Source organism: Lepidochelys kempii, chromosome 5 (assembly GCF_965140265.1).
Source record: "Lepidochelys kempii isolate rLepKem1 chromosome 5, rLepKem1.hap2, whole genome shotgun sequence".
In the NCBI taxonomy this organism is placed as follows: domain Eukaryota; kingdom Metazoa; phylum Chordata; order Testudines; family Cheloniidae; genus Lepidochelys; species Lepidochelys kempii.
Genome location: NC_133260.1, coordinates 29,191,027 through 29,206,297, shown reverse-complemented (window position 1 = coordinate 29,206,297; position 15,271 = coordinate 29,191,027).

Genomic DNA, 15,271 nt, shown 5'->3' with positions numbered 1-15,271 from the left:
TCAATCTGTACTCATTGCTTACATAAGCAACGCCCTCCCCCCACCCCATCTCCTTCCTCCCCACACCATCTCACAGTGAAGTCAGTGTTCTCTGTAGTCTAGACACTTTCTTTCCTTGAAACTAATTGATAGGATGGAAGAATATTGCAAAGTCATAGTTTGTCCCACCAACATTGTGATGTTGCGTTCCATATGCTTATGAAAATATGCTTGGAATGTGAATATAATGTAACTAGAATATGTTTTATGCAAAAGGTTTCTTGTGAGGTATCATTACATAGCTTATAATTTACTGAGTCTGTTCATTCTATTTGTAGGTATGTATTATGCTTGTATTTAAAATTAGAAATATGAAGTTAACTCTGAAGTTCTATTGTAACTATGCAAAGTGTGGGCCATTAATGGTGGTTTAGAATTTTGATGGCACCCATTGACTAGGACAATTGGCTGTAGATGGTTTATTTACCTGCAAGCCTTCTTCTATGATGAGATTACTGGTTCTGTGGATGAAGGGAAAGCAGTGGATGTATTGTTTCTTGACTTTAGCAAAGCTTTTGACACGGTCTCCCACAGTATTCTTGTCAGCAAGTTAAAGAAGTATGGGCTAGATGAATGCACTATAAGGTGGGTAGAAAGTTGGCTAGATTGTCGGGCTCAACGGGTAGTGATCAATGGCTCCATGTCTAGTTGGCAGCCGGTGTCAAGTGGAGTGCCCCAGGGGTCGGTCCTGGGGCCGGTTTTGTTCAATATCTTCATAAATGATCTGGAGGATGGTGTGGATTGCACTCTCAGCAAATCTGCGGATGATACTAAACTGGGAGGAGTGGTAGATACACTGGAGGGCAGGGATAGGATACAGAGGGACCTAGACAAATTGGAGGATTGGGCCAAAAGAAATCTGATGAGGTTCAATAAAGATAAGTGCAGAGTCCTGCACTTAGGACGGAAGGACCCAATGCACAGCTACAGACTAGGGACCGAATGGCTAGGCAGCAGTTCTGCGGAAAAGGACCTAGGGGTGACAGTGGACGAGAAGCTCGATATGAGTCAGCAGTGTGCCCTTGTTGCCAAGAAGGCCAATGGCATTTTGGGATGTATAAGTAGGGGCATAGCGAGCAGATCGAGGGACATGATCATCCCCCTCTATTTGACATTGGTGAGGCCTCATCTGGAGTACTGTGTCCAGTTTTGGGCCCCACACTTCAAGAAGGATGTGGATAAATTGGAGAGAGTCCAGCGAAGGGCAACAAAAATGATTAGGGGTCTGGAATACATGACTTATGAGGAGAGGCTGAGGGAACTGGGATTGTTTAGTCTGCAGAAGAGAAGAATGAGGGGGGATTTGATAGCTGCTTTCAGCTACCTGAGAGGTGGTTCCAGAGAGGATGGTTCTAGACTATTCTCAGTGGTGGAAGAGGACAGGACAAGGAGTAATGGTCTCAAGTTGCAGTGGGGGAGGTTTAGGTTGGATATTAGGAAAAACTTTTTCACTAGGAGGGTGGTGAAACACTGGAATGTGTTACCTAGGGAGGTGGTAGAATCTCCTTCCTTAGAGGTTTTTAAGGTCAGGCTTGACAAAGCCCTGGCTGGGATGATTTAATTGAGGATTGGTCCTGCTTTGAGCAGGAGGTTGGACTAGATGACCTCCTGAGGTCCCTTCCAACCCTGATATTCTATGATTCTATGATTCTTGTGAATATGGTGGCCAGCCTGTGGGTAATGAAGAATGAGGTTTTACAGGACATGTGACCATGTCACCTGGTACTGGAATCCATCTTAAACTTGGGGCTCTTCCATTTACCAGGAGGGGTGGGGATCCAGAGAGACAAAAGATTCCCACCTTCTGCCAAAGCTATATAAGGGGGTGGAAAACGAACAAAGGAGGTTTCAGTCATGAGAAATCCCCTAGTTACCACCTGAGCTGGAGCTAACAAGAACTGTACCAGGGGAAAGGATTGGACCCAGACTAGGAAGGAGTCCAGTCTGTGAAAGAAGCTTATTGGAACATCTCTGAGGGTGAGATTTTATCTGTAATCAGTTTCTTAATGTATTAGGCTTAAACTTGCGTGTTTTGTTTTATTTTGCTTGGTAACTTACTTTGTTCTGTCTGTTATTACTTGGAGCCAACTAAATCCTACTTTTTATCCTTAATAAAATCACTTTTGCTTATTAATTAACCCAGAGTAAGTAATTAATACCTGGGAGAGCAAACAGCTGTGCATCTCTCTCTCTCTCAGTGTTATAGAGGGCGGACAATTTATAAGTTTACCCTGTATAAGCTTTATACAGAGTGAAACGGATTTATTTGGGGTTTTGATCCCTTTGGGAGCTGGGTGTCCAGGTGCTAGAGACAGGAGCACTTGCTAAGCCATTTTCAGTTAAGTCTGCAGCTTTGGGGGTGTGAGTCAGACCCTGGGTCTGTGTTGCAGCAGATTAGCGTATCTGGTGCAACAAGGCAGAGTTCTGAAGGCCCAAACTGTCCGAGAAAACGGGCTCAGAGGTAGTCTCAGCACATCAGGTGACAGTAACAAGGGGGTTTCTGTGGTCAAATCCATCACAAACATATCCTTTTTTTCTGTCACTAAGGCCATGTCTACAATACAGAGTTAAGTTGACTTAAGTTACATCAACAATCATAAACCACTGTAATTACATTGCTTGTGCATGTTCATGCAATGCTCCTTATGTTGGCCGAGCACATCCGCAGTTGGTGCTCTAGCACAAACAGAGAGAGCAGTGCACTGTGGGAAGCTATCTCACTGTTAAAATCACCATCTTCCCCTGCTAGGAGTTCTGGAAATGGATTGCAGTGCATCATGCAGTGCATCAGAAAAAGAAATAGATAAATTCATGGAGGATAGGTCCATCGATGACTATTAGCCAGGATGGGCAGAGATGGTGTCCTTAGCCTCTGTTTGCCAGAAGCTGGGAATGGGTGACAGGGGATGGGTCACTTGTTCTGTTCATTCCCTCAGAAGCACCTGGCATTGGCCACTGTCAGAAGACAGGATACTGGGCTAGATGGACCTTTGGTCTGACCCTGTATGGCCGTTCTTATGTTCTTATGGGAGCGGGATCACTGCCGCATAAAGGAGTTTTCTCCATCCCATGCTTCTAAGGGCTTCTGACTGCATTGCGTGCTGTTTTTCATCTGCCCCTGTAAACTTTGTGCCCACCATCTCTGCCTGAAAGCACAGATCCTGCACTGCTCACCAGTCTTGTGATGAGCGTTATGAACACCACGTGACTGATCCTGCAGTATTTCATGAGCTACGAATCTGAACAGGAATCTGTGCTGCCTGCCCTGCTGCATGCCATGGAAAGAAACAATTCAGGATTGATGTTGGCATTCACAGAGCAGCTGCACACGGTGGACTGTCACTACTGGGCTCAGGAAATAAGCACCAAGTGGTGGGATCGGATTGTGATGCAGGTATGGGACAATGAGCAACAGCTGCAGAACTCTGCGGAGCTCGCTCCTGCCCTGCCATGCAAGGATACCAAAATGAGAGCTGCCCTAATCGCAGAAAAGTGTGTGGTGATCGCTGTGTGGAAGCTGACAATTCCAGACTGCTACCAGTCAGTCATGAATCAGTTTGGAGTTGGGAAGTCCACTGTGGAGGTTGCGGTGATGCAATTGTGCAGGGCCATTAACCTCCTCCCACTACAAAGGATTGTGGCTCTGGGTAATGTGCAGGAAATATTGGATGGCTTTGCGGCAATGAGATTCCCTAACTGCGGGGGGGCGATAGCTGGCATGTATATCCTAATTTTGGCTCCAGATCATCTTGTGACAGAGTACATCAACAGAAAGGGCCACTTCTGTATGGTATTGCAGGCCCCCATGGCTCATCTGGGTCGTTTCACTGACATCAACGCAGGGTGGTCGGGGAAGGTGGATGACACACGCCATCTTCAGGAACACTGGACAGTACAAAATGCTGCATGCAGGGACTTTCTTTCCAGACCGGAAGATTCCAATAGGGGATGTGGAAATGCCCATAGTGATCCTGGGAGACCCAGCCTACCCCTTACTCCCATGGTTCATGAAGCCTTACACCAGAAACCTTGACAGCAGCACAGAGGCTCAGCTGGTGCAGAATGACCGTAGAATTAGCGTTTGGCAGATTAAAGGGTCACTGGTGCTGCCTATTTGGCGTTTAGACCTCAATGAGGAAAATATTCCCATGGTCATAGCAGCCTGCTGTGCGCTGCATAATATTTGTGAAGCCAAGGGAGAAAAGTTTCCCCAGAGGTGGAGCACTGAAGTGGATTGCCTGGCAGCTGATTTTGAGCAGCCAGACACTAGGGCTATTAGAGGTGCTCAGTGGGGGTGGGGAGGAGGTATACAAATCAAGGAGGTTTTGAAGGAGCATTTTGACAATGAGCTCTGGTAATGTATCTTTCTGTAATGAATTGAGCCAAGCATTGTTTACTTGCCACATTGAATGACCCCTGTAATGATTCCTGCCTGAGTGTTAATTGGAGTCTGAAAATGTGCCAGTTGACACCGTGTATGAATTTCTGTTGCAACCACCCTGTGTAGGTCACAAACAAAGAATCACTGTCTTTGTAAGACTAAATTTTTATTAAACAGCAATACACAGATTAACATTTCTTACAAGGGACATGACAGTGAGCAGCACCCTCTGATGTGAGGATCTCACAGTTGAGTGTAAGTCCAGCTGTCATTATGGGATATATCCCTAAGGGTGGAGTACAAGAGGTACTGCAATGGGCCAGGAACATAAGAGGAATGTGTGTGGGAGTTTGGGGAGAGCAAAGAAGGCAGTTCTGTATGGGATGCAGGGGGAGTTGAGCATGCATGTGTTCCACCTTCAGTGCAATCAGGGACCTTAGCATCTCTGTTTGGTCTTCCATGAGCTTTATTATCTATTCCTGACCCTGTATTATCCACTTCTGGCTCTGTCTCCTCTCCTAGCTATCCATTTCTAATTTTTCATTTATTGTCTCTCGCCATGCTTTGTGCTCACTCTAGGCCTGATCTGATGATTGCAGCACCTTGCAAAACTCCTCCTCATTTGCTTCCTTATCTGACAGAGGTGCTACACCAGTGTGTAGGAGCTGGCCCTCAAGAAACAATAAACGGAGTCAGTATTGTGTGTCTTGGATCACTCACAGTCTTGGATCAGAAAAGTTACACACACTTCTTTCTCACTTTCCTTTGCAAGCATGCAGCATGGCCAGAGCACCAAACATGGTGAATTTGGCCGTGGGGGGATGGTGGTGCAAGACAGAACAAAGGGTCTAGGTGGGTTCAGAAGGGGATCAGTTCAAGCACATAGGGACACTATTCTGAATACTGGAACCATTTTCCAGAAGTGGGGCGACTGAAGCTGAAATCACACTATTGAGGGTAACCAAAGATGCAAGGGTGCATCTTCAAACCAGGTCCGTATGCTGCTCGCCTGTGTGCTGCTTTGGTTCCTGCAGAATTGCCGTTGGCATGGAAAAGTTTCCTACAATGGAGGAAGAAACAAAGCGGCTCTGCCAAGGAACCTTTGGCAGAGGATTGCAGAGTATCTGCAGAAAAGTTTCCTAGAGATCTCTATGGAAGATTTTTGGGAGATCTCAGTGAGCATTAACAAACTTTTCTGCATGGGCCCCCGCTGCATAGGGGAATGTGAAGCAGATGCAGACAATACCTTGTGTTGTTCATTTCAATTCCTTCTCTCACGTGCATCATGTAACAAAATAAAGAACACCTCTACCTCATGCCACCGGGCACTATCAAAGCAAAATGAGCTCTTCTCTGCTGCTTCAGGAACACCACAGCCAGACTGCTGGGACTGGGTAGACCCCTCTGGAGTCAAAAAGAGGTCCTGACACCAGACGAGCCTGTCGCCTCTCCTCCTCCAACTCAACCTCCTCATCCACCACTTCATCCTTGCAGCTGACTCTGTTTGCCGCTGCCTCCAGTCCCCACAAAGTATCCACAGGGGTCTTGGCAGTGCAGGTGGGGTTGCCACTGAGGATGAGATACAGCTCCTTGTAGACGCCGCATGTTTAAGGAACTGCACCAGAGTAACATTTGGCCTCATTTGCTTTCTGGTACGCCTGCCTCAGCTCCTTGATCTTAGCACGACACTGCTGTGTGTCCCTTTTGTGCCCCTTCTCATCCATGCCACGAGCAATCTGCTCTTAGGTGTCAGAGTTCCTGTGGCTGGATCGGAGCTGCAACTGCACAGCCTCCTTTCCCCCCTGTCCCAACAGGTCCAGCAACTCCAGTGTACTCCAGGCCAGAGCACATTTGCTGTGGAAAGCCATCATGGTCAGCTGGGAAGATGTGATGTGAGCTGTCCATGCGCAGCAAACAGGAAGTGGGATTTCAAAAATTCCCAAGGCTTTAAAGGGGGAGGAGTGCATGCCTGTGTACCTGGCTACAGGGCAGTAGAGTAGAAACTGCTTACCAGAGCAGTCATGATGGGCATTGTGGGACACCTCTTGGAGGCCACTTAGGGTGACATAAGCAGGCGCAGTATCTGCACCGACACTGCGTCACTCTACATTTGTTGCAAAAAGCTCTATGTTGCTCATTGAGGTGTTTTTATTATGTCGGTGTAGCAAGAGAGTTTAAATCGGGGGGAGGAGCATTGTTGTGTGGACGCCTCCATTGTTTTGTTGACGAAACCTGACTTTTGTCGACAAAACTATGTAGTTTAGATGAGGCCTAAGGCTACTTTCTGCTGGAAAATAATAACATGATGGGGTTGGCCTTGATCCCAGTAAAATCAATGAGAATTATTTTGCAAACACCTACACAGGCCAAATAGTATTTAATTTATCTGACTCTTCACAAGAGGTGAGATTCATCCCTGTGTTGAAGCGAAGTGGAACTTAAGTGATGGAGATGGCTGATTTTTACCTGATTCATTTTTGTCCAGGTTCATTATCCATTATATTCCCAAACAAAATCTGGGGAACTAGTTTTTGTTCTAGCAACTATTTTGCAGTAGTTTTTCATTACAGCAACTAAGGGTCATTGCTGATTATTTTTATTATACATTGAGAAGTGCACCCTATGTTGCACCCTTTTCTATTACTGTAGTGTTGTGTGAAAACATCTGGAAAAAGAAGCAAAAGGCCAACCATAAGGCAGAAATTGTCTTGTCCAAAATGGGAATTCCACCACAAGAATTATTAGTGTAATGCTTCATTCACTGGACTACTGATATTCCGCCAAGTCTGGAAATGGCATGAAATGCTACTGCCTGTATTTTAATTCAAACTAAGGTCAGCCAGTACATAATTACATCCGTGATATTTCCCTGTAGTCTTTTGATACTTTTTTACAGGACTGATATGAAGGTTTCTCTATAGTTTACAAGGCTTTAAATGGCCTTGCATCTTCATTTTTGTCTGAGTTCATTATCCGTTATGTTCCCAAGTATAATCTGTGCTCTGTGATTGCTGCGGATGCCAAGGAGCAAATCACAGTTGGGTGGAGAAAGAACATGTTGGCATTATGGTTTTTAATTGTGACATTCACTCTTTCTCTGAATGTTTCTGGATTTGAATGGGTGTGTTAATGTCACCTGGCTTTTTCTAATTAGCTGCAATTATCTGCTTTGCTTTCAAGCTATTTATTACATTTCAGGGATTAATGTAAAGTACCTTCGGATGCATCTCCGTAAAATGTGTCAAATGACATTAATGTTGTACTAACTACAACTCAAATGATTTTCTCCCAAGGGACCTTTCAGAATGTTTCCTTATATACTATAATATGTGTGCTGGAGTATCTAGGTAAAACAAAGAAAAGTGAAATGCTGAGAGAATTTCCTAGCTTGCATGAATTCATGTTAGATTAAACTCGAAGGCACATTTTCATCATTCAATGCCTACACTGAATTTTGAGGGATTAAGTGTGACTTGAGTGGTGCAGCCTTGTGTTGGTCTGGTGCTCAGGGCAGAAATTCATACAATATTGCTGCATGTGCCAGCAGCTTTTTATGTTATTGATTAATTATTTAGAGCTAAATCATGACACCTAGTCCTGTGTAAGGAGTGGCATGTAGCTGGCACAAGCAGTTAAATGGTCTATGGTAGGGCTTTATGTAGGGGAAGATATATATACTTCATATGGCAGGGAATAGGACTCCATTGGTCCCAAATAGGTAGCAAAGAAGGGACTAATAGGAGTAGGTGGAGGAGGGGCCATTGCCTCTGTGCTTTATATGGATCCAGTGACATAAAATCACACATAGTACACAGATGGGCTAACATACACTAACATTAAAGTTGTTTTGGGGTAGGGTATCTGTCCCTCATAAGCCCTAAAGACAAAGAGGGTAAAGTTTTTCAACATGTCTAAGTGATTTAGGAGCCAAAGTGCCATTGATTATTTTTTTAGTGGGACTTAGGTTTCTAAGTCACTTAGGTGCTTTTCAATATAGTATCCACAGTCTAACTACTCGGGCTTTGTACAGAGTTGAATGCCAACTATGAGGCTTTGATACTTCCAGTTCTTCCGGTATACCTGCATTATTATTATTGGAAATATTGTTATTAATTGATCAGAAAACAAAACTCTTCATGTGAGAATTTTTGAATGAAAAATCTTTGCTTAAAATGTTTCAGACAAAATCTTTTGATTTTCCTTCAGGAAGTTTCAAAACAATTTGGAACAAAAATGTAATAAATGCCTCTCTATAAAGAAAACAAAAAGTCCTTTATTTTGAAGGAGAGCTAGAAAAAAAGCTAACAGGCAAAACTTGACATAAACAGAAAGGCTTTCAGAGTTATGTTTTTCAAAGTACAATGACATTCTTAGGGCCATCTGAAATTCATCAAGATTTTGTCAGGTTGCACAAGAGGTTTGTAATTAGTTCTGTGTGCAGCTTCAATGCTTCTCATAATGTGCTTTCTTCTCATAGAGACACTGTCAGCTCTAACTGGATCCAAAATTTAAGTTTTGTGAAAATAAGCTTTTGCAAAATTTAAGACAGTGAGCTAGATTCTTTGCTGTGGTCAATAACACAGTCCAATGTGGGGGTGTGTATAGTAGTGTTTAATGTACGCAAAGCTGACATATAGCTCACTTTTGCACTCCCTGATTCTGGGCTGGCTATATGTTGGTTCAGACCTCCCAACATTAAATAAAGCAGCCTGGAGACTGAGCTACGTCAAACCAGATACCAACAACCTCAAAAGGCCAATTTGGCAGGTGGGTTCAGCTGTGTTTAAAGGAACCTTGGCCTTGCCTCTTGGCAATGGCCACACCAAAGCTATGCTGGATCCATGTCAATGGAAGACCCCCCAGTACTGGTGTAATTTTCCCATTGCTGGTTACACTGCCTTTAGAGCCCATTTGCACCAGAAGTTTTAACTCAAGGCAGCTGTACTGTAGCAAAGACTCTGGGCCACTATGCTCCTATGATATTTTAAAATAATGAAATAATACAAATATTTCTGTTTGTATACCTGCATTAATGGTGATTTATTTGTACTTTTTTATTTGCAAATAATAAACATTCATGCAGTATTTACACCCCAAACAATGCAGCTAAAAAATGTATAGAACCTGACAGGGAACTTGACTAGAAACTGTCTATAAATAAAACTGAAAGTGACTTGTTCATTGTACAGCTATGTTGAGACTTCAAGCTAGCAAATGGCTTGGAGAAGTTTTGGATGATAATGAAAGAAGAAAATACACAACAATTCCAAGAACAGAAAGCTCAAATCTAGGCACTAATGTAATAATAAATCTAGAGGCCCCAAATGAGACTGGGGTCCCATTGTGCCTGACACTGTACAGGCACATAGTAAGAGACAGATATACTCCTCAGCATATTTACTAAGGACTGTATTGTGCCTTTAAGGCACAGTTGGCACTGGAGGAATCACTAAAGCAAGAGTGCCAAGAAGCCCTGGGCCTGAAAAAGACATACTGGTTGTTACCCTGCTACAATAGAAGTCAATGACAAAACTCCCTGTAAACTGATGGAATGACTCAGCAGAAAAAAGTCAGTCAGCAACCCTTCATCAAGGGTTAGCATTTATAATATGATAGTAAAATAAGTTAACAGAGTGAATAGAAAATTCCCATTTAGGATTCATCCCAGTCCTGTGATCTTTTTATTGTGTAGACCAACCTTCCCAAAAGTATTTTTTCCCTCTCCCAAGCATACACTCTTAGGGTATGCCAACACTTAACGTGTTAAACCATACCTAAAAAATTAACACCATTGTAAATTCTAATGTAGACACTGTCATGCTGTCTGGAGTGGCTCATAACGGTGAGTGCCTATCTCAGGGCAGACTGTCAGAGAAAAGTTTGTTCTAGGACACAAACTTTTGTTGCTACTTGGGTTAAACACAACTAATGACAAACATTTGTGCCCCGTTTAGGCTAAAATTTGCAATAATTGGTTAATATGTTAAAATATGAGTAAAAATTCCAGTGTAGACATAGGCTTATAGACCTTCTCCTCTCATCTGCGCAAGGGGAAGGGGAAGCTGAGCTGAAGTTAAAATGGCCCTTTTTCTCAGGACTCCGAGGGCCAGATTTTCAAAGGTATTTAGGCACCTAAAGATGTAGACAGGTGCCTAGCGAAATGGGAGTTAGGTGCCTCGTCGCTTTTGAAAATCCCACTAGGTGCTTATCTGCATCTTTAGATGCCCAAATAGCTTTGAAAATCTGGTCCCCAGTGACTTCACTGGAAGCAGGATTCATGTTCAATACCACAGTTCCAAAGAGCTCAGCGGCTGTGCCACCCTTGAAGAGGGTGCAGCAAAAGCAAGCCTTTGTGCCCAGCTTGCTCCACAGCCACTCTGGAGAGGTTAGCACTGCTACACATACTAGACTTGCACTTAGTAAAGCACGTGGTCCACCTTGGCCCTTATGCAGGTATGGGATAGTTCAGGAAGCTCCATGTACTTTCTGTGTTCCCTTTGCACATGCTTGCAGGGCTCGGCACAATCTAGTCCTAACAGTTCTTATTAAGAGAAAGAAAATGAGAAACTGCAGGCACTGCAGATGTTATGTTGTAGTGGAATTCCCAGATGCAACATGTGTGCTTTGTTTCCAGTAAATGGAAAATTGCCTGGAGCCAGACAAATACGTTCCAGAATAAACAGAGGAAAAGATTTGTAATTATAGACTAGCACTGATCTACTTTATTGGTCCTTAAACACTTAGGCCCAGATCCTCAGCTGATGTAAATTGCAGTAAACTTATTGACTTCAATGGAACTCTGCCAATTTACGCCAGCTGAGGAATTGGCTTTCACTGTTTACAAAGTTAGAATTGACAATCAGCTACTTCATTTTTGTCTCAACAGATTTTTTGATAATTTGTGCATATATCAGAGCATTCAAATAAATACACAAAAGAAAGCCAAACAATTCTGTAACACTGAGCAGAAGAGCTTGTGCAAATGGCAGGTTTTCCTACTTTAAAATGAGTTAACATATTTAAAGTAGGGCAGCAAATTTCTAAAACAACTTTACTCTTTCCAGACAGGCTACAACGTGATGATCTATTTAAAAAATGATCATTTGGATCAGTTGTACATCAAGCTCAATGTTTGTAAAGTGCTTTGGGAGGAAAGGTAAATTATTATAAGTACATATAAGTAAACAAAAATTATTTTAGGATTATTTTTATTATTTTCCATATCAAGCCTAAGTGACACAGTTTGCTGTATTTCAACTTCTTTGACTTTCTAATTAATAATATTCACTGTGACAAAGATCTTTTTCTTTGCTTTTGCACAATATTGTAAGCATGTGTTATATTTTTCAGAACTCAGGACCTAAATTACTCCTTGGAATATGTGAGGAAGTGGGCCTTAAGGATCTGTGTGTGGCAAACATGCATTTGTGAACTCAAAACAGATTCCCAACACTTAGCTCATGTATGTTTTATACAGTTTGCATTGGCTCATATTCTTAGGTGCAGAGTTTTGAAAATGTGGTCCTTAACCGCCATATTTGGCACTAACTGGCACCAATGTTAGCAGCCTCAGCAAAGAGGCCAAAGACTGACTGGGTCATGGAAACTGAATTACCCTCTTACCTTTGGGAATGAATGCTTCTATCAAGCATTCATGCCTATTGCACAAGATGTACAGCAGCTTCCTGGGAAAAGGGGATCAAGACATCATGCTCTTAGGTCAGACTGTTTAAGGCAAGGTTGGTGTCTAGTAAAATTATCAGCCTCCATAATTTAAATAAAGGTGAGACACTTGACAATAAATGTATAACTGGTTGGATGACAAAATGAAGGTGCTGTGCTGGCATAGTTGCATCTGGCAGGGTATGCAATTCTGCATGAAGCATGAAAGAATTAATAGTGTGATGTAACCATCTTGTTTAAATCTGGCCTTAAATTTAGGTCTCCCAAACTGCATATAAATGAGTGTCCTGGGAATGGGGTTAAGATGGGACCAAGATTAGTTTATTCCTAATTGTCCTAGGATGCCATAGAGCCATAGAGCCCCTTTTGAGCTAGCCAAGTTCCCCTCTGCAGTTGTACTGGAGTCGCTAAAGCTGATGGTTCTTGAATATGGCAAGTCTTCTGGTACAGCTCTGGTTTTGTGGATAGAATGACAACCATAGGGCTGATAGTGGTTTCTGGATCAATTCAATGCAGCTTGGGTTTAGATTGGGATGAACTGAAGGTTACACCCTTCTCGGTGACTCTCCTTAGCTTTAGGAAGGAACATGTCTTTCCTGTCAGGGAGATGGTTGTTTCAGTTGTTTGCCCTATTAGGTAAATGGAGCCAAGGCACTTCTAAGGAGTTCTAGGTGAAAATACTGTTCTGCTGACTGTTCTATTCTATTGATGGCTTGGTAGGACTTTATAATGATCTTTTGTCCTTGTCTATCAGTATAGTGACCTTGAATGCACAGGTCACTCTGGTGTCCAGATGAGACGGATGTAGTGTGAGAGAGGGCAGCTAGCAGAAATAGCAGAAATCATACACTGTCACTTAGGGTATGTCTACACTACGGAATAAGGTCGAATTTATAGAAGTCGGTTTTTTAGAAATCGGTTTTATATATTCGAGTGTGTGTGTCCCCACAGAAAATGCTCTAAGTGCATTAAGTGCATTAACTCGGTGGAGCGCTTCCACAGTACCGAGGCTAGAGTCGACTTCCGGAGCATTGCACTGTGGGTAGCTATCCCACAGTTCCCGCAGTCTCCGCTGCCCATTGGAATTCTGGGTTGAGATCCCAATGCCTGATGGGGCTAAAACATTGTCGCGGGTGGTTCTGGGTACATATCGTCAGGCCCCCGTTCCCTCCCTCCCTCCGTGAAAGCAAGGGCAGACAATCGTTTCGCGCCTTTTTTCCTGAGTTACCTGTGCAGACGCCATACCACGGCAAGCATGGAGCCCGCTCAGGTAACCGTCACCCTGTGTCTCCTGGGTGCTGGCAGACGCGGTACGGCATTGCTACACAGTAGCAGCAACCCCTTGCCTTGTGGCAGCAGACGGTACAGTACGACTGGTAGCCGTCATCGTCATGCCCGAGGTGCGCCTGGCCACGTCGGCTGGGAGCGCCTGGGCAGACATGGGCGCAGGGACTAAATTTGGAGTGACTTGACCAGGTCATTCTCTTTAGTCCTGCAGTCAGTCCTATTGAACCGTCTTATGGTGAGCGGGCACGCGATACGGACTGCTAGCAGTCGTACTGTACCATCTTCTGCCGAGCAGCCATGAGATGTGGATGGCATGCAGTCCTTCTGCACCATCTGCTGCCAGCCAAAGATGTAAAAGATAGATGGAGTGGGTCAAAACAAGAAATAGACCAGATTTGTTTTGTACTCATTTGCTTCCCCCCCTCCCCTGTCTAGGGGACTCATTCTTCTAGGTCACACTGCAGTCACTCACAGAGAAGGTGCAGTGAGGTAAATCTAGCCATGTATCAATCAGAGGCCAGGCTAACCTTCTTGTTCCAATAAGGACAATAACTTAGGTGCACCATTTCTTATTGGAACCCTCCGTGAAGTCCTGCCTGAAATACTCCTTGATGTAAAGCCACCCCCTTTGTTGATTTTAGCTCCCTGAAGCCAACCCTGTAAGCCGTGTCCTCAGTCGCCCCTCCCGGCGTCAGAGCAACGGCAAACAATCGGGCATCTGAGAGTGCTGTCCAGAGCAGTCACAATGGAGCACTCTGATGGGGCTAAAACATTGTCGCGGGTGGTTCTGGGTACGTATCGTCAGGCCCCCGTTCCCTCCCTCCCTCCGTGAAAGCAAGGGCAGACAATCATTTCGCGCCTTTTTTCCTGAGTTACCTGTGCAGACGTCATACCACGGCAAGCACGGCAAGCATACCCACTCAGGTAACCGTCACCCTATGTCTCCTGGGTGCTGGCAGACGCGGTACGGCTTTGCTGCACAGTAGCAGCAACCCATTGCCTTCTGGCAGCAGACGGTGCAATACGACTGGTAGTCGTCCTCGTCGTGTCCGAGGTGCTCCTGGCCACGTCGGCTGGGAGTGCCTGGGCAGACATGGGCGCAGGGACTAAATTTGGAGTGACTTGACCAGGTCATTCTCTTTAGTCCTGCAGTCAGTCCTATTGAACCATCTTATGGTGAGTGGGCAGGCGATACGGACTGCTAGCAGTCGTACTGTACCATCTTCTGCCAGGCAGGCAAGAGATGAGGATGGCTAGCAGTCGTACTGTACCATCTTCTGCCGAGCAGCCATGAGATGTGGATGGCATGCAGTCCTTCTGCACCGTCCGCTGCCAGCCAAAGATGTAAAAGATAGATGGAGTGGGTCAAAACAAGAAATAGACCAGATTTGTTTTGTACTCATTTGCCTCCTCCCCTGTCTAGGGGACTCATTCCTCTAGGTCACACTGCAGTCACTCACAGAGAAGGTGCAGCAAGGTAAATCTAGCCATGTATCAATCAGAGGCCAGGCTAACCTCCTTGTTCCAATAAGAACGATAACTTAGGTGCACCATTTCTTATTGGAACCCTCCGTGAAGTCCTGCCTGAAATACTCCTTGATGTAAAGACACCCCCTTTGTTGATTTTAGCTCCCTGAAGCCAACCCTGTAAGCCGTGTCGTCAGTCGCCCCTCCCTCCGTCAGAGCAACGGCAGACAATCGTTCCGCGCCTTTTTTCTGTGCGTACGCCATACCAAGGCAAGCATGGAGGCCGCTCAGCTCACTTTGGCAATTAGGAGCACATTAAACACCACACGCATTATCCAGCAGTATATGCAGCACCAGAACCTGGCAAAGCGATACCGGGCGAGGAGGCGACGTCAGCGCGGTCCCGTGAGTGAT